Source organism: Humulus lupulus, chromosome 3, assembly GCF_963169125.1.
Source record: "Humulus lupulus chromosome 3, drHumLupu1.1, whole genome shotgun sequence".
Taxonomy (NCBI): Eukaryota; Viridiplantae; Streptophyta; class Magnoliopsida; order Rosales; family Cannabaceae; genus Humulus; species Humulus lupulus.
Genome location: NC_084795.1, coordinates 150201757 through 150222606, shown reverse-complemented (window position 1 = coordinate 150222606; position 20850 = coordinate 150201757). Strand labels below are relative to the sequence as shown.

General features: G+C 40.1%; 1 long non-coding RNA gene across 1 annotated transcript; it reads right to left on the bottom strand.

Annotated features, from left to right (window-relative positions):
• Positions 1 to 408: 408 nt before the first annotated feature.
• LOC133821404 (uncharacterized) lies at positions 409 to 19193 on the bottom strand. The gene is made up of 3 exons (XR_009887547.1): positions 18804 to 19193; positions 18634 to 18686; positions 409 to 669 (listed from the first exon to the last, which is right to left on the bottom strand). It is a non-coding gene; the product is annotated as an uncharacterized LOC133821404 (long non-coding RNA).
• Positions 19194 to 20850: the final 1657 nt, after the last annotated feature.

Here is a 20850-nt window from a genome sequence, read left to right as displayed (position 1 = left end):
TTGTGATCAAGGATATATCTCGGACTTGTTTTGTTATTTTGCAGTCTGTCCTAGCCCAATATTGCAGCATAGCCCGGGCTAGGGCTAGAAATGATGAGCTCCAGGCTGAATTAAACGCCGCCAACACTGCCCAGACAGCTGCTCAAGAAGGCGAGCAGGCCGCGAAAGCTACTTTGGTGGCCGCTCAAAAGAGTGAGCATGATGCTAAGGCTGCTCTCACCTCGTCCCAGGAAAGCGAGCAGGCTGTGAAGACTGTATTGTCTGCCCTCCAGGCTCAAACTGCACAACTTCAGTCTGAGGTTGATGAAGCCGAAACTATAATGACCCAACTATTCTAGCCCTTGGACCATTAATAACTACTATACTAATCTTAAAGAAAACTCACAAGTGAAATAATCATAACTTCATTAAAACTTGTAAAACAAATGTTAAACTACATAAAATTTAAAGTAGGATATGAGATCCCATTGTTTTCAAAATGAAAACATAACATAACTTTAAATAAATGGGTTACAAAAATTAAGTGTGGAAAATACATATAAAGCATAATTTTTAAAAGACTAGGAAGCGACTTCATCCTCGAATCGAATGCTCAATCCACCGATTCCATCCTGCCTCAATACACATTCCCAAGCTGACAAGAATCTTCCCGCCGCCATAGCTATTTTCCTGCACATATTAAACATAAAGGAATGAGCCTAATGCCCAGCAAGGAAAATTTACTACAAGCATAAAACATGTACATACACATAGACTATAAACTATAAACATATATCTATAAAGACATACATCATATAAGACTATACTATTAATGGCCATTAAAACATGTGATAAACCATCTACGTCCCCTTTCTAATATCCAAGGTAGGTTAGATCACATGGTAGGTTTATGATAACCAATCTACGTTCCCTGTCTAATATCTGAGGTAGGGTAAATCATAACCTTGAAACATAAGAAAACATAACATAACATACTATAGCATAACTTATCATAACATATCAACATAACACATAAGCATATAAAACTATCCTATTTTCCTTACCAATAAACCGGGATGATGAGAACAAAGTCGGGATTTTGGAACACTCCTAAATTCCATAATAGATGGGTGAGTATACTAAAGAATAGAGATGAAAATAATAAACTACACCATCGAAATGATACTTACCAACAAGAATCTTACATTCAAGATCATAGATGTCTAACTAAGAATATAGAATTCGAGTTAGGGTTTGAGTAGAAAAACTATAAGAACTTAAAGAAACAATACAGAAATGATCTAGAATTTGGAATACCTTGAATGCTTCTATGACCGAACTACACCTCAAACCAAAATATACTATAAACCTTACTTCCCAAGTGTTTATTAAGCTTATAACCCCAACCCAAGTGTTCAACACTCTAAAGTAATCTTAGCAGCTTGTAGGCTCTGAACTCAACTTGATGAATGAATAAATGGTTGGGTACTAGGTCCTATTTATAGAGTTCAAGAATGAAAAGATCTTCATTTAACTTGAATAAAATAATGGCTTTTTAATTGAAAAACATTTGAATAATCGTTCAGCAGAGGCTAAAGACTCAGTCAGTAAGATTCTGGACTTATCAAGAGGTTAAGGATTAAAATGAACTCGGTTTCAAAATCATTCAAATTTTATGCTCATGGGCTGATATATCGCCCACTATAGGCGATATATCTCCTGGCTTCATATGCTCGAGGCTCTTCGAGGTTGTCGTGCGAAGCTACGTGTTTTTCGTATCCCCGTATGGCGATATATCGCCCCCTAGAGCTGCGATATATAGGCATACGCTGAAATATTATACACGTAATTACACATTTTCAACCTAATTTGAATTGAGTAAACATCCTTGACTAAGTACTTTAATGATTTCAAAGCTGCTGGCAGACCCTAGGATATTCAAATATTACTCTTAATAAACTTATTCCTCAAAATACTTAATTATTCATTAAACCTACACATGACAGGTGTTATTATCTTATTGGGTCTATCTAAACCTTATAGTATAATAAATATCACCTTCATAATCAGTCATATTAATCAAACCTTAGGTTATAATTAATATTCTTAAACTATAGGTTAAAATCTACAAGTGTTACTACGAGTGTTCAACTATGTCCTGACTCGAACCAAAATCGACAGTCATAAAAATACTACAACTATCACTAGCTATTACTATTACTACTACTATCTAACTAGCTAAGTAAAGTTCTTGGACTCTACAGAAACCAAACTGCTCGTGCTCGAGGCCGCAGTTAAAGAAGAAAAGGTGACCTTATTGTCTTTCATGGAAGAGATGTTATACCAGTGCTGGGCCTTCAACCCAGATGGGAACTTTTCTTTCATGGACCCTGGTTTTAGCTCGAGTCATTCAATCAGTTCGGGTACAGCTGGCAAATAAATATACGGAGAAATAACCAAGGGAATGATATCTGCTTATTATCCACGTAAGCAACTCCAGTTTCACATGGGCACGTGTGGTATTAGGCATCCTTGATTTAACTCGAGCTACAGACATGAAGGTTGTGAAGTGTGAGCTCATAATATTCAAACAACGTTTGAAATATGAGCTTGGAGGAGATGTTCAGCTCGTGCTAACTCAAATGTATTGCATTCTCAAGGATCCTTGGAGACTCGGAATCCCGTTATACGGTTATTTATGACAAGGCTGTCATATTTAATGTCCTAGATATTAGGAAAAATTTTACTGTATAATCAAATCATATCCCATTATAAATGAGAAATATGCATATTAAATGTAATAACTATGTATTTTCATGATTGTCTCACGCGGTTACTCAAACCTGCCCATGGAATTTCTCTATAAATACTGAGAATATTGGACAGGAAAAGGGGACCGATTATTCTGTAATACTAAAACTTTGCCAAAATAAAGAGTGAAAGAACAATAATATAGACTCGTGGACTAGGTGGATTTTAACCACTGAACCACGTAAAAGATTTGTGTTCTTGTGAATTCATTTCATTTCTCATTACGGTTTATACTATGCACTAATCTACCTTTTTATTTCTTAATGCACTATTGGCAAAAAACTGTGTCAACAGTTTGGTGCTTTCATTGAGAAGAAAATTAGTGATTCATCAAAATCCTAGTCAAATCTCATCATGGTGCTCATTCGCTCAATGCACGATAATGAGATAGAACAGCCTGGTGGGCAGGAGGTCCATCATACTGCTGTGTCGAACGAGCATGGCCTTAAAGTCTACTAACGTCTGAGACAACCAGCTGGTCATGGCGAAACTGGGAGTTTGGTGTCATTACCACCGAATCCAAACCCAGAATACTTAACTGCCATTGAGTTGGAAAATATGTAGTTAAGAAGCCATCTCGCTAAGGAAAACAGGCAAATTGAGGAGGTTTTGGCTCGGTTACCCCCTCTCGCAACCGACGTTAATGTCGAAAAAAGGAAAAGTGGGTCTCACAAGTCCCACGGGAATAAAAAATCCAAACCAAGTTGATCAGTCAGAACTGCCACCTTAAGTTATGTGCCTACAGGGCGAGACCACCAGAATGCCCATCCCAGTGGCCCTCATAGGGATCATCAGCATATCAGTCGATCGGTTAGAATCGCAGCCCCAATTTTGGTGCCTCCTTCACAAGCACCTATGAATGCCCATGGCAACCCACGAGGAAGGGCTGGGACAGGCTCACAGAGATAGAATGTTCCAGCAAACCCTCCTACGTCACGATCGGATCGTCAGGCGCAAATAGATAGAAATAATGGGACAGAACAAAGGCGGGCTAGTTTAGTTCGCCCTGTTGGGACAAGGATTTCCTTGCCATTTAGGCATCCCTCATCAACCATAAGACATCCGATGCCACCTCGTCCTACATGGGACATTCCTGCTTATGGAGACAGCAAGAGAAATCCTCCTCTGACTGCCCATACCTATGTCCCACAGACACGTGTTGAAAATCTAGATCCTCGACCTCAACCGCGAGCTATAAGCTTTGCAAATGAAAGTTATTGGACTAAAGGTCATCCAATTGGTAGGTCCAAAGGAGATTTGAGAAATCATCTAAGTTTGGCACAAAGCCCTCAATACGATTCACAGCTTGATCTACGTGATCATCTGAATTCACAGAGAAGAAATTAAGCTCGAGATGAGGATGTTAGTTATACTCATCGAGAGGGAGACCCTTCAATAGTACGTGATAATGGGAATGCCCCACAAAACCAAGCTCAAACTTGGAGGGACAATAACCCATCAAATGCGTACGATAGAATGGGACCTATTGAATAGCCCCCAGATAACCTAGGGGCCAGAGACCAAACACTCGAGAGGCTAGCTCAGATGGAAGAGAAAATGAAGAAGCTTTTATCTGGAAAAGATAAAGACGATTGCGACTCACAGGATGAGCTCGAGCCTTTCGCTCCAAGTAATGCAGCGACCAGATATCCGATGGGCTTCAGAATGCCACACTTGTCAAAGTTTGACGGAGACGGAGATCCATCAGATCACCTCGGGATGTTTAACACCATGATGATGGCCCACAATGTTGGACTCGATCTAAGGTGCATTTTATTCCCTTTAACTCTGATTGGGCCAGCTATGAAGTGGTTTAAACATTACAAGAGGCATTCTATAAGCTCATGGACAAAATTTTCTTCTGATTTCAAGAAAGCATTTTGGGCGTTCCACACAGCTCGGGTTAAGGCTGATTCATTAGCCAATGTAAAGTAGCAACCTGGTGAAACATTGAAGGCATTTCTAAGTAGGTTTGCCAATGTCTCTGCACGAGCTAGAGATGCCAATGAGGACGGGAATCCTTGTTGGAGGTGACCTGTGGCAAGAATTACAGAGAAAATGAGTTAATAGCATGGACGAGTTCTTGGCACGAGCTCAAAGATAGATTAACTTGGAAGAGGTGCGAGCTTTCGTTGCAAGAACTAGCCAGATCCCTGTCCAGCCCGTTGGAGCGGTAACAGACATTGCAGCTATGACTCAAACTGTCACCCAGAAAAACCAAGGGGGAGTAAAAAAAGGAAGGGAAATGGTGAGGGTGACCAGAGCGGAATAAAGAAAAATAAATCTAGTGAGAAATTAAAGCCAGTTTATGCCACTTATACCGACCTCACGGATACTAGGCAACGCATCTTCCTAGAAAATTCTACTCGCCTTCCATGGAAAAAGCTAGAACCGTTGAAAAATCAAAGAGTGAAGAGAGATCCTTCAAAGTTCTGCTGATTTCATAGTGATATTGGTCATGACCTTGATGACTGTCGACAGATGAAGGATGAGATCGAAACTCTTATTAGAGCAGGTCCTTTGGCCCAGTATGCCCGAAATCGGGTGGTCCATAATCAACCCGCTGGACCAAATCCTCCGTCAATTCCCGAAGCTCCAGTAAATCAAACTGGAGCTCAACTGAATCAGGACGATCCTCCTCCGATAATAGGAGGAGATATAACCACCATTTTGGGAGGACCTCATCTGGTAGGCACAAGTAGAGGGGCCCAGAAGAGGTATATTAACGAACTGAAATCCCACAATGGAGTGGAATTCGTCCTAGAACAGCAGTTAGCGAAACAACAGTGATTGAAAAATAGCCTGTAATGCCCCACGTCACTATGGCTGCTTCCTGGAATGACGACTGGCCCTACAAACCAACACGAGTATTTCCAGGGTGCTTTTGTCCTCACTCGCACGCTTCCTGGAAAACTTCCCAGGAGGTCACCCATCTTGAGATTACTCTAGGTCAAGCACGCTTAACTTTGGAGTTCTCAAGTGATGGGCTACCGAAAAGAAGATGCATCTTGTTGATATAGATAGTACCCATCAATCCATTTAAGCCCTCTTCAACTGTGTAGTCCCATACCTACACAGTCTTAGAATCATCACACTTGACCTTCCCCAGGCGGTGTGGGATTGCACAGCTTTACCCGGTCTTTCCCCTTATGGATCACGGGATTCTGATTGTCACATAGCCAATCATTTTTACAGAAGAGGATGCTAGCCACATCTAATTCCCGCATAACGATCACTTGGTCATAACCGTTCAGCTTGCCTACCGGTGGGTACGAAGGACACTGGTAGATAACGGGAGCTCTGTGAATCTACTTTTTAGGTTCACCTTGGAAAAAATGGGGTTGTCTGTCATAGAACTGATAGTGACTTCAATGACTCTGTATGGATTTTCTAGCGAAGGGTCAGCAGCCATTGAGACGATCGAATTAGTGGTAGCTTTGGGAGCACGCTCACAAACTGTCTCCAAATTACTTGAGTTCGTTGTGATCGACTGTCCAACTGCATACAATGCAATTTTGGGCCGACTTGCGCTGATGGCATTTGAAGCCATAACTTCTATTCGCCACCTAGTAATAAAATTCCCCTCAGTTGTGGCAATATGCACCGTCAGAGGTGATCAGCTCGCTTCCAGAGAATGCTATAGCATTTCTATGAAGGGAAAATCACAACCCTAGAAGCAAACTATGGCCATAAGTGACGGATGTGAGGAGTCCCAGGGAGTAGAAGGTACTTATGGGACGGAAGAACCTCAGCAAGTAGGGGATAGTGACATCGCCCCACGTGAGAGATTGACCCACGAATGGGCGAAGACAGGTTAGAACTCTAAGCTATTGAGGGGCTCGAGGAAGTAAAAATTGATCCCAAAGAAGCTTCAAGAGTCGTTAAGATTGGAAAAAATCTTGATGATAAAAGGAAGTAGGAGTTGATCAAATTTTTACAAGAGAATCTGGACGTTTTCTCCTGGTCACATGAAGACATGGTGGAAATAAGTCCGAGTGTGATCATGCACACTTTAAATTTGGACAAGAGCATGCCTGCTAAATCCCAAAAACAAAGACGTTTGGAAACAGTCCGAGCTAAAGCACTTGAGGAAGAAGTAGCTCAACTGTTAAAATGCGGATTCATTCGTGAAGCAAAATACCCGATCTGGGTTGCCAATCCCTTGTTGGTCCCAAAGCCAAACGGAAAATGGAGGACCTGCATCAAATTCTCCAACCTAAACAAAGCTTTCCCCAAGGATTGCTTTCCATTACCAAGGATTGATCAGTTGGTAGATGCCACAGCAGGTCACGAGTTCATGTCCTTCATGGATGCGTATTATGGGAATAACCAGATCGTGATGAATCCTACAGACTAGGAACATACTAGCTTTATGACCCCAACGAATGTATATTGTTATAAAGTCATGCCCTTCGGGCTGAAGAATGCCGGAGCTACATATCAGCAGTTAGTCAACAAAATGTTCACTAATTAGATCGGGAGAAATATGGAAGTGTATGTCGATGATATGCTTGTCAAATCCAAGACTGTTGATAACCATGTATCCGATCTGAAAGAATGTTATGAAATTTTAGGGAAGTATGACATGAGGTTGAACCCCCTAAAGTGTACTTTCAGAGTAGTATCGGGAAAATTTCTGGGATTCATAGTCAATACGATGGGGATAGAAGCGAAACCTGATAAAATCAGGTCATTGTTAGAGATGCCTTCACCAAGGTCGCGTAAAGAAGTTCAAAGCCTAACTGAAAAGATGGCAGGTTTGAATCATTTTATTTCAAAATCCACTAACAAGTGCCTGCCATTCTAAAACTTTCTCAGAGGAAACAAAAAATTTGAATGTACTGAGGAATGCGAGCAGGCATTCCTCGACCTAAAAACGCACTTGGCTGAGCCCCCAGTATTGTCTAAGCCTATGTTTGGAGAACCTCTATTCCTTTATTTGGTCGTGACAGAAAATGCATTCAGTGCCGTGTTAGTTCGATAAGAAGATCATGCTCAAAATCCATTGTATTATATAAAAGCAAGAGATTTCTCGGAGCTGAATCACGGTATCCATTGATAGAAAAGCTGGCATTCTATTTGATATTGGCTTCCAGGAAGCTCTGACCATATTTCTAGTCCCATTCAATTAACATCATGGTCGACCAACCTTAAAGGCAGGCGTTGCAAAAACTTGAAACATCGGGATGTCTTTTAAAATGGGCAATCGAACTTAGCCAATTTAAGATATTGTACGTGCCACGGACCTCAATCAAAAGTCAGGCCCTTGCTGATTTTGTGGCTGAATGCACCAGATTTCAAGAGGAGCTTTTAAGGAACCGGTGTAGGAGTTGTGGAAGATATTCATAGATGGATCATCGTAGGAGAACGGATCGGGAGTTGGGCTCATACTAATCTCCCCAGAAGGGCATCGATTCCATACAACTCTAAGATTTGGATTCAAAGCATTTAACAACAAAGCCAAATATGAATTCTTACTAGCTGTACTGAGAGTGGCAAGGGATTTCAAAGTGAAGGTCGTCCAATGCTTTAGTGATTCTTAGCTCGTGGTTAATCAAGTGTTGGGAGAATATCAAGCTCGAGGTACCAAGATGGCGGCCTACCTAGCTAAGGTGAAGGGAGAGCTATCCGAATTTGAGTACAGTGTTATTTAACAGATACCTCACGAGCAGAATTCTAATTTTGACGCTTTGGCAAGGCTTGCCACCACCAAAGAAGCTAAGACCTTGAATGTAGTGTCAGTGGAGTTCTTGGAAAGTCCAAGAGTGATAGAAGGAACTGTAGAGGTCGAAATGATCGACACAAGACCGACCAGGATGACTCCCATATTGGAATACCTCACAACGGGAAGGCTACTTGAGGATAGAAAGGATGCACGAAAAATACTATATCAAGCTCCGAGGTATGTGATAGTGGATGGGACATTGTATCGACATGGTCATTCATTGCCTCTCCTACGATGCGTTCTGCACGAGGAAGCTAAAAACATTGTTCAAGAAGTGCAGGAAGGCTTTTGTGGAGATCATGCTGGGGGCAAAACCTAGCACTAAAAATACTAAAGCATGGATTTTTTTGTGCCACTTTAACAAAAGACTCAATCTCGTATGTTCAGAAGTGCGACAAATGCCAGCGTTTCGCCATAGTTGCATGAGCTTCTCCAGTCGAGCTAACGATGATCTCATCCCCATGGCCATTTGCGGTATGGGGAATCGACCTCATAGGTTCCCTACGTATGGGAAAGGGAGGAGTTCGTTACGTTGTGATGGCGATCGACTATTTCACGAAGTGGGTAGAAGCCTAACCTTTAGCAACCATCATTTCAAAGAGAGTCCTAGAATTTGTGGTGAAAAGTATTATATGTCAGTTTGGGCTTCCTGAAAAGATCATGTCAGATAATGGGACACAGTTTGACAGTGATCTCTTCACTGACTTCTGCAAAAAATACAACATTGTCAAGAGTTTCTCCTCAGTAGCATATCCGCAGACCAATGGATAGGTCGAGGCTATGAATAAAACCCTAAAGGCAAGCCTAAAGAAGAGGTTAGACGAGGCTAAAGGATTATGGCCCGAACAGCTCCCGCAAGTACTTTGGGCATACCGGACTTCTCACAGAACCTCCACGGGACATACCCCTTTTTCCCTAACTTTTGGAAGCGAGGCCGTCCTTCCAGTCAAAGCCATGGTAGCAACTCACAGTCAAAGGAAATTATGCCAAGAACACAAATGATGAACTCCTTAACGCATCTCTCGATCTGATTGAAGAGAAATGAGAGGAATCGTAATTATAGTTCGCCCATTATCAACAAAAAATCACTCGCTATTTCAATTCTAAAGTTAAGGCGCGAAGATTTAGCTTGGGCGACCTGGTTCTCCGAAGGGTCTTTCTGGCAAATAAGGATCCCAATGACGGTGTCTTAGGTCCGAACTAGGAGGGACCATATTAGGTCGTTGAAGTTTTGTGTGAAGGAACTTTCAAGATAGCTCGGTTGAATGGGGAAATAGTCTCGCGGACCTAGAATGCCTTACATTTGAAAAAGTATTTTTAGTAGTACCATCATCCATGTAAGGCTTATCTATAAAATCCATTTGATTAAATTATAGATGGATTATTAAATAATTTTTCTTGTTAAGGTGGTTTTAAATAGTTTTTCTTGTTAAGGTTGTATTAGCTCATGTATTAATGTTTGTAAATGCAACCAAGAAAGTTTCTACAGTCTGGTTACTTGGGGGGCATATAACCCGAGGTTGGCCAGATCGCTAGATAAGTCTAAATTATTTAAAATCCTGGATACAACCAGGTCTGAAACTTAGAAGCTTGAAAAATTGATTATTCGACAACCGTTTAAGAGCTCAAGCTTTCAATAAACCTAGCGCAAACTAAGTAGAAGTCATTTAAAACCCTGGACGCAACCAAGTCTGAAATTTAGAAGCTTGGAAACATTGATTATTCAATGGCATTTTAAAGTTCGAATTTTCAATAAACCTAGCATGGACTAAATTTAAAATCATTTATAACCCTGGATGCAACTAGGTCCGAAACTTGGAAAGTTGGGAAAGTTGTTTAATATCAAGGGCTTTTTAAAAATCGTGTTATCAATAAACCTAGCACGAACTAAGTTTCAATAAATTAAAAATACCGGATATAACCGAGTTCAAGGCCTGATTCTTAACAGGTATGATACAAATCAAACACACAAAACTTGATATAACCGAGCTCAAAATATCTATCCCAGTCTAAAAATCAATTCCTAAAATCTCGAATGTACAAGTCTAAGGATTCACAAACATGAAAGATAGTAAAGGAGAGATAAATGGATCAGAAAATTAGATATATATTGAAACAAAGCATGAATTATCCCGAGGAGAAAAACCTCGAACCAAACCCGAAGGAAATTGTTTAATAAAAAAATTGTTAAACAATTATAGACAAAACGACGGCAAAAAAGTGACAAGACAATTATCGCAGTCCTCGAAACCTGAACAGAAGCCAATTGCAGTACACCACGTGTCCAGGACTCGAGTAGTGGGCAAGCATGGTTTTGTGTAACAAAAGACTAAAATCCCCTACTGTGTAGGTCAGAAAATGATGACGTCATACACGAGCAGGAGCTTGGGGGAAAATGTTGTACCCTAATTTTAGCTCGAGTCATTCACTCAGTTCGGGTACAGTTGGCAAATAAATATACGGAGAAATAACCAAGGGAATGATATCTGCTTATTATCCATGTAAGGAACTCCAGTTTCACATGGGCACATGTGGTGTTAGGCGTCTTGGGTTTAACCCGAGCTACAGAAACGAAGGTTGTGAAGTGTGAGCTCATACTATTCAAACGACGTTTGAAATATGAGCTTGGAGGAGATGTTCAGCTCATGATAACTCAAATGTATTGCATTCTCAAGGATCCCTAGAGACTTGAAATCCCATTATACGGTTATTTATGACCAAGCTATCATATTTAATGTCCCAGATATTAGGAGAACATTTACTGTATGATCAAATCATATCCCATTATAAATGGGAAATATCTGTATTAAATGTAATAAATATGTTTTGTGTGATTGACTCACGCGGTTGCTCAAACCTGACCATGGAATTTCTCTATAAATACTGAGAATATTGGACAGGAAAAGGAGACTGATTATTCTGTAATACTAAAACTCTGCCAAAATAAACAGTGAAACAACAATAATATAGACTCGTGGACTAGGTGGATTTTAACCACTGAACCACGTAAAATATTTGTGTTCTTGTGAATTCATTTCATTTCTCATTACGGTTTATACTAAGCACTAATCTACCTTTTTATTTCTTAATACACTGTTGGCGAAAAACCGTGTCAACAAGTTTAATATGTTCTTTTTGACTATCAGACTCTCTCAAGAAAGAAACGATAGAATTTCCTAAACATGAAATTCTAGAAGTTTATATAGCCTCCTCTTCTCAATCCTCTATAGATCTCATGGGTTGAGTACATCTAGAGAATCTAAATCAATATTTGAATCCTATATGCCCACAAACGTCGTTGTGTGTTTGAGGATGTACTTGGAAGGCTAAGGTGTGACCTTTCAGAAAGAATAGGAAGATCGTTAATTTATACGAAAAGATTCAAGGACACTTGATAGGCTAATAGAGGTAATCTCTATTCCTTTTATGTGTTATTTAATAATTTATATATGTATGATCCTGGTTGGTATTAATAAAATTTTTAAAGATCTTACTCCGCTACGTATTCTTGATTTTTCTCATTTAATACCAACAATATCTAACTGTATTCTTGATTTACTTAACGAAATAATAAAAATAAATTATTCATAATAATTTTAATATTATTATAAAATCAATTAAAATATCTTTTTACAATTTATTATATGTCTCATATTTTCTAGAAAATTGGGCAGCATAACGGCTATAAAATGGACAATCCAAAAATCAAAACCTGTAAAAAAAAAATACAAATATTCCCAGACACCAAGTATAATTATAGAAAATTATTCAATGCATCAAGAATATATAATACAGATACACATAATACCAATTAATCTAATCAATCACAATTAAATCAAAACATATTGGTCAAAGAAATTATGCCACAATGATCAAGGTTTCAAAACGAGTCAAACGATGATTTTTGAAGCTCAAAACAAACTCCGGAATCTTAAAAACTAAGTTTTGACCGTCGGTCAACGGTGGATTGCAGTGGCTCATGGTTGGCTCACCACCCAACCATAGTAAATGTGGGAACAATATATTAGGTTTTGAAGCCCACAACATGAGGAACACGATGGTGGTGACGGATCAGTTAACAGATGCTCGAGGTGGCCGAATCACAACTTTGAAGTCGCATGGTGTAACGTCTCAAATTACCTAATAAGGCTTAGGGTCTTGATTAGGGGGTCAGGATGGCAATATATGGAATTATATGCTTATATGATATATTGTGTATGATTATGTGATTATATGAGTTATATGATAATATAACTAGTTATGCATGTTAAGGATTATTGAATATGCATGTCGGCCTGTTTCTATTAGAAGGGCAATTTTTGTAATTTGGCTCGTTGTGGGCATAATTGTATATATATATATGCATATATGTGAGAAACCACGTTATTATGTGGGTTTATTTGGGTTATTCAGCACGAGGCGATCCTAGTGAGCAAGTTAGTGGGAAAGTCACAACGGGACTCAATACCCGACTCAAGGCGAATCAAGGGGTATTTTGCGTATTTAGCTTAGTATCAGGTTATCGGGAAATGGGAATGAATAATTGAGGATATATTTGGAGTTAGTGAGATTAGGAGGGAATACTGGGGATTTTGACCATTTTTCCCTCAGAGACGGTTTTGGTACCCTGAGCCTTGGGATTAGCTTAAGATTACTTAAGCCTTAAGAAAACAAACAAAACACTCAGTTTCTTCCCTCACCCAACCGACTCTCTCTCTCTTTCTCATTCTCTCTCAACTTCTCTGAGTAAATTCTTTGAGAATTAAGGTGATAATTGGGCTGAAAGCTTGGGAATTGAAGGCTCAAGGTTGGGATTGGATTAGCTACATCTAGGGGAAATTTGTTGCCAGTTGAGGTAAGCTTTGGACCTTGATTTCCATTGATTTTCTGCTTAAGTTTTGTTGTTCTTGAGTTTTGAGACTAAAGGTTGTGAATTTAAGTTTTGGGTGGAGTTTTGAGTGTGTTGAGCTGGGGTTTTGATGCTGGTATTATGCTGATATTGTTATGAGGATTTAATTGTTGTTTAGGGATTGATTTGGGCAGGTTTTGGTCAGTTTTTGGCTGGAGAAAAATTGAGGAATTATGGGTTCGCAGGGTCAGGTCATGACCCTGTTCTTGGGGCGCGCAACCCAACTGAACCCAAGGCCCTTGGGGGCTTCTGTTTGGGGGGCGCAATGCTACCCACAAGGGAAGGTCGCGGTCCGTGTCCAACCCTCAAGGGCAGGTCACGGCCCGCCTGGGCTATTTTGGCCACCGTGGGTTTTAAGAGACGGGAATTTAAACCTAAAGGCTCGGGATCATTTCTACTACCCAATTTAGTGGAATTCGACGTCCTGGAGGCTAGGACTCGGTCCAGATATTGTGTGAGATAAAAACTTCAAGTGTTGTGGCTCATATTTCCATGCAATCAGGTGGATATGATAAGCTCCCTTTTTAATTGAGAGATGTCTATAATAAAGTGGCCAGTTTGAGAAAGCTACAGAAGTTGTCAAGTAACTTAGAGGGTGCATTAGGTTACTTGGACTGCCTCTCTGGGAAGGATCCACATTTATACGTAGAGTGAAAATCGATAAGGATGATCGGTTGTCATACCTTTTTTGGGCAGATGGAAACAGCAGAAGGGACTACATGCTATTCAAAGCGGTTATGGGTTTCGATTCCGCATATACGACTAAGAGGTATAATAAGCCACTGACAATCATTCTCAGCATCAATCAACACTATGAAAGTTGTGTTTTTGGCTTCACATTGTTGCTGGACAAGACAAAAGACTCGTATTGTTGGTTGATGAGGGTGTTCTTAGACTGCATGGGCCAAAAAAAAATTGAAATTAGTCCTTACTGACAATGACCAAAGAATGAGTTTGCGATTAACTATTTCTTGCCATCAGTTTATAACGCCCCTAATTGCCTATTTTCATTAAAATGCTAATTTTAATAATAGCTCAAAAGATTCCATAACTTTGTCTGAAAACACAGTGAGACCTTATTGGAAATACATGTAGAGTTTGGATCCAACGTTCAAAATAAAAGAGAATTGGATGCAGTCTTAAAAATAAATAAGTATATACTGTGGATGCCAAAAATCCACCAAAAAGAAACTCTTTAGTCCCTGGTTGGAGCATAGGGATAAGGGTCGCTTATTCATGCTATTGGGCTCGAGCCTGTAGGCCTTGTTGAATACAGGAGATCATCTCATGAGAAATGTTGATGCTCATAATCCCATCAAGAGAAAGTATGAGGCCGAGGCAAGGCCCTAAGGCCACCGCCGTCTCGGGAAGCCATCGCGCCATCACAACACGAGTCTGGGTTCGTTTCTCGTGGAGTCGATGCCAAGTGGCCCACGTTGGCAAGGCATAGGTGCCAAGGCTCAGTAGCCTCGCGAGGCCCCTCTCGCCCATGCACTTGGCCCCACGGCCTCGCCCCATGGCCTCGCCCATGGCCTCGGCCCCATGGCCTCCTCCATGGCCTCGTCCATGGCCTCCTCCCATGGCCTCGCCCATGGCCTCCTCCATGGCCTCGCCCATGGCCTCCTCCATGGCCTTGGTCCCATGGCCTCCTCCATGGCCTTGGCCCCATGGCCTCCTCCATGGCCTTGGCCCCATGGCCTCCTCCATGGCCTTGGCCCCATGGCCTCCTCCATGGCCTCGCCCATGGCCTCCTCCATGGCCTCGCCCATGGCCTCCTCCATGGCCTCGGCCCCATGGCCTCCTCCATGGCCTCGCCCCATGGCCTCCTCCATGGCCTCCTCCATGGCCTCGCCCATGGCCTCCTCCATGGCCTCCTCCATGGCCTCCTCCATGGCCTCGGCCCCATGGCCTCCTCCATGGCCTTGCCCATGGCCTCCTCCATGGCCTCCTCCATGGTCTCGGCCCCATGGCCTCCTCCATGGTCTCGGCCCCATGGCCTCGCCCATGGCCTCCTCCATGGCCTCGCCCATGGCCTCCTCCATGGCCTTGCCCATGGCCTTGGAGGTGAGAATACTCACAAGGGGCAAGGTACACGCATGAATATGGAATGTACCTACGAACCTAAAGAAGTCAGAGTACGGATATAGTACCCCTACCAGACAAGTAGTGGGAATGCCAGGAGTGGGTATGCAAGGATAGGAGTTATGGTCTGTACGTCTACGGCCATAGGTCAGAGCCGACACCACTACCTCCTGCGCCACTACGCCTGCCACCACGCATCAGACATGGATACAGACAGGTAGTGGAGACATCCTCCTGACACCTGCTCCTGTACGGGGTGTACGACCACAGCCTCTGGAGCCACTCCCCTGACACAGTACGTATGTACCACTTGGTCCCCTGGACCACTATGTACCTAAGGCCATTAGAGCCTACTATAAAATGAACTCTAAAACCACCTGAATGGGGGTTGGAAAATTCATTGTATGCAGAGGCCATTGGGAAATATACATTTTTTCACTCCATTGTTCATCTGTGTTTATCCTTTCATAAGTTAATTCTAAGTTCTTATCTAGAGATCGCCGCATTTACCTTTGAGTTTTCCGACCTAATTTCGTTGACGAGATTTCACCGTCAACATATACCACTAATAAATTAACATAATGAAAGACTCCAAGGAACTATGGTGTTTTGGATCGTTTTCTCGTTCAATGGCTCCCCGCACCATACATACATACTTATGGAAAACTGACTAAGCTCACCATGTGTGCCAAAACAAGTCTATCTATTTTCTAACTGGAAGGGGGAAAAGTAAGGGGTAAGCTAAAAGCTCAGTAAGGAAGTACAAACAAGACATACAAGCATAAGCGACATATTCCATATATTCTTAACATACTTTTCTTATAGAAATCACTATCAACACAAGTCAATTCATAAACATGAGACTATTTGCAACATAAGCAAAATTGTACATTATAAGATCACAGTCATAAACATAAGACCATTTGTAACATAAGAATAACCATTCAACATAAGATCATAAGTATAAGCATCCAACATAAGATCATGGATCCCTTATTGTCCAGTGGTCAGCACATAAGCATACAACATAAGATCATGGCTCCCCTATTTTCTAATGATCAACACATAAATGTACAACATAAGATCATGACTCCCCTATTGTCCAATGATCACATGTGACTCTCCCTTTGGTCACTTCCGTGGAACCTCTATTGTCCATGATTTACTTGGTACCCCTATTGTCCAGAATCTTAGACATGTCTGCCTTTATAATGTTGCAACACTAGATTAAGCAAACACAAATAATTCCATACATATCATCATAACTAGAGTCCATTCAGAAACAAAACATAAATCTTGCTAACTTCTTTGACTCGAGTCCAAGCAAACTAAGAGCGGGAATACTTCACAACGAGCCTAGAATAATAGTCAAAACACTTGTCTTAATATCATGTAAAACACACATGAACGTGTCTAAACATATTCCATGTGTGCATGGGCCATGCACTCGTGACATCTATCTCATAACAGGTTGCACCACTTTCTAGATTCTAGCATAACTCATACACAAAATCATGCTTCCATGTCACACATAGCATCATGAAAAAGAAGGTCGATACACATATCAACCATAAAGTTCTTCAGGAAAGGACCTTAGACTTACTCAATTAACATATAATATGCAAAAAAAAGGCATTTGCATGTAACATGCATACGTGAGACCATTCTTGAAAACTATGCCAAAGTTTATGAAATCATACATATTTCTTAACAATTTTACAAAAATTCAGCAAGCATTTTTAAACTTAAAAATCAATTTCTAATTACTTTCCTATGATTCTTGCTATTATTTGTCCTTTTAAAATCATTCCAATAATATGTATAAAATTTATTTCAAATATCTTATATAACTCACAATAACTGATAACTAAATTTGACAAAGGCATAGACTTGCTTATTAACTAGTAATTTATTTTGGAACTCATATTTCAAAATAAATATTTAACTTTTATTCATGCTTCTCAAATACTAAAAAAACAACATTTTTTTCTTTAACTAAATAAAATGTTACATGTTTTAAATTCTTTTTCTAGAACACATAATTTCATAAAATAACGCTATTTATAATTAATTAAACTTGGTAAAAAGAATCTCATGGCATATACATTATAAATTACCTTTGGCATTCATTATTCTCAAATTCACAAACTTTTAAAATAAAATTTCAGTACATGTTTTACTTAATTGCCTTATCTGTTAAACATACATTCTCATATAAAATCATAAAGTTTCTTAAACATATACGAGAACAACATGTACAAAATTTATCCCTTTTTATTTTTAACATAAATCATGAAATCATAGCATAAAATTACTCTCTTTCAATCATACTTGCCAAACAACATTTTATTCAAATAAAAATCAGCAAACACATAAAATCATAAAAGTGCTTATACAATGCTTATTAATCTTTTGGCAATTTGTCCAAACATGTTTCTACACTTTGAACACCTCAATATCACATTTAAACATGCAAAACTAACAATTAAAATCATGAAACAGCCTTAACCAAAAACAAACACTCATGGTCGAGATACTCTTAGCTACTAACATGAAAATACCACAATTATTAACATGCTCATTACTCAATGTTTTAAAAGAAAAATAAAGAAACACAACACAACTCATAACCCTTTTAAAATACCCTAGGCCGAAACGCTATACGTACTTTTACCAATATAATTTTCCAAAATTTATCATGCATTTTTATCCAACCAAAAATACAATTGAAATAAAAAAAATATATTGACACAACCATAGAACACCACATCTCTTCTTGGTCAAAACCTCTATGTTCCAACAACAACAAATCCTTTGCATGTTTCTAAAAATATAAAAGACAAACAACATCAACATATATCAGTAGACAAAAATCCAATCAACCATATAGTAATAGGATGTCTAACCTATCATCAAGGATCAAATCATAGCTTATATGAGAACAAGACTTTTCATGCTATAAATTTATTAAGATCTCCCATTATCAATAATGGAATTATTTCATAAGCAAATCCACAAAACAAAAATAATTAACCATCATCATATAAACATATTTTCTCTTGAAGACAAAATAAACAAGAATCAAGGTAACAAACACAACAACAATAAGGTTATAGATTCCCATTACCTCTCTTGCTAGAAATAAGGTACACAAAACAATGGTCACCCTCTTTGAACAACCTATGGTTTTTGAAACCCACATCAAGAAAAGAGAAGACAAATCTTAGGATTGAGGGGAAGGAACTTAGACTTAGAGGATCAAAAACAAAGAACCAAAACCAAAATAAGAACACATACCTAGAGATCCTTGAAATCCTTTCCTCTTCTCTCCCTTTCTCTCTTTCTTTCTCTCTTTTTCTTCCTCTTTTTCATCCTCCCCTTTCTCTCTTTCTCTCCAAGTTTTGGCAGCCACCCAAATGGGTCTCCAAGGTTCACATTCTCTTCTATTTATAACCCCTAGTGACCTAACCCTAAGAAAAGAACTCAAGTGTGAAAAGCTCGAATCCTATCCCACAAATTAAGCTAAATCCCGCCATTTCTTCTCCTTACACATCACCCAAACCTTATCTACATGTAAACACAACCCAAAAGATAAGCCTTGTCATCTTATCCCAAAAGATGACAACCCATTTTACTTTCCTTTTTATCTTCTTAATTTAAAAAAATTAAAAATAAAATAAACCCACACACACACACACAATTCGGAACACACACACACACACACACACACACACTCTCTCTCTCTCTCTTAATAAATAAAAATGCAACCTATTCTAATCACATAATGTTCTCACACTTAAAAAAAATGTAACCTTAATAATTAAACAAACATTGCACAATTATTCCAAAAATCAATCAAATCCTAAATTACACAAAACAAACATTTCAATTATTTTCTAAAAGTCAAACAGTTAAACTAAAACATAACAATTAAATAAATAAAAACTGGATCACTACACTGTTCCACATAGATTATGTGCTTGACACTTGGGGACCAATGCAACCAAGAATTTGAAGATCCATGCGTTCAACACATGGTTCTATGACTTAATATGTAACTTTTACATAGAAGAAGAATTTGAAGAAAAGTGGGTTGCTTTGTTGGAAGAGCGTAATCTTCAGGAGAATTCTTGGTGCAAGGAAAAATACAAGACATGTAATCAATGGTGCCATTCGGTAAGGTGTCCTCGATACTGGTTCTGTCCTCGGTGCCAACTCTATGACAAACTCGATCTCCCGGTGTGGTGGCAACCCTAGCAGATCGGCTGGAAATACATCAGGGAACTCACACACTAGCCTAGTCTCTCTCGGTCCAACTGAAACGACCCTAGATGTATCCATTATGTTCGCTAGGAATCCTATGCAACCTTCTTGCAGTATGTCTCTTGCTCTCAATTCAGAGCTCATAGGTACTCATGGTCCACTCACTGTCCCCACAAACACAAAGGGTTCCTCTCCTTCCGTCTCAAAGATTACCATCATTCGCTTGCAGTCTATTGTCACCCCATATTTTGCTAACCCATCCATTCCCAGAATCATACCAAAGTCATCCATCGCCAATTCAATCAAATCCATAGACAACTCCCTTCTGTCTATCTCCACTGGTCATGCTCTAACCCACCTCCTAGAGACTACCAGTTCCCCGGTTGGCAACAAAGTCATAAATCCTCTAGCATACAAATCACAAGGTCTATACAAATGGTCTATCACCCTAGCAAATACAAATGAATGAGGAGCTCCTAAATCAATCAATGCAGTAAATAAAGAACTGGCACTAGAAATCTGACCTGTCATGACCGAGGGACTAGCCTTAGCCTCGGTCTGGGTCAAAGTGAACACTCTGGCTGGGGTGAGGCTGTCACTTCTCTTTGGTTCTTCTTTTCTGGCTTATGGGCAGTCCTTCCTTGGGTGACTGATACTCTCACAGATAAAGCATGCTCTGACTCTACACTCCCCCAAATGTCATCGCCTGCACCATGGATACACTAGGAAGCTTCTCCAGTTCTCTCCTCGGCCCTGATGGCCACCAAAGGCACCCCATGCCCTCCTATCTGGACCTAAAGGAAAAAAAGAATATGGGCCCTTTCTCTTCTACTCACTGGGGCCACTACCTTGGCCAGAACTAGTGAAGGGAGGCACCTTCCTCCGAGCATCACACCTTGCGGCACCTTCTTTCCATAATTGATCTTCGGCACCCTCAACAGTATGGGCTTTTTCCACTATTTGAGCATAAGTGGTAGTCCTCGGATCCAATGTTATCTTGACATCCTGGGCTATCATCACATTTAGCCCTCATACAAAATGATCCCTCCGTGCCATATCAGTAGGCATAAAATTCGGTGCG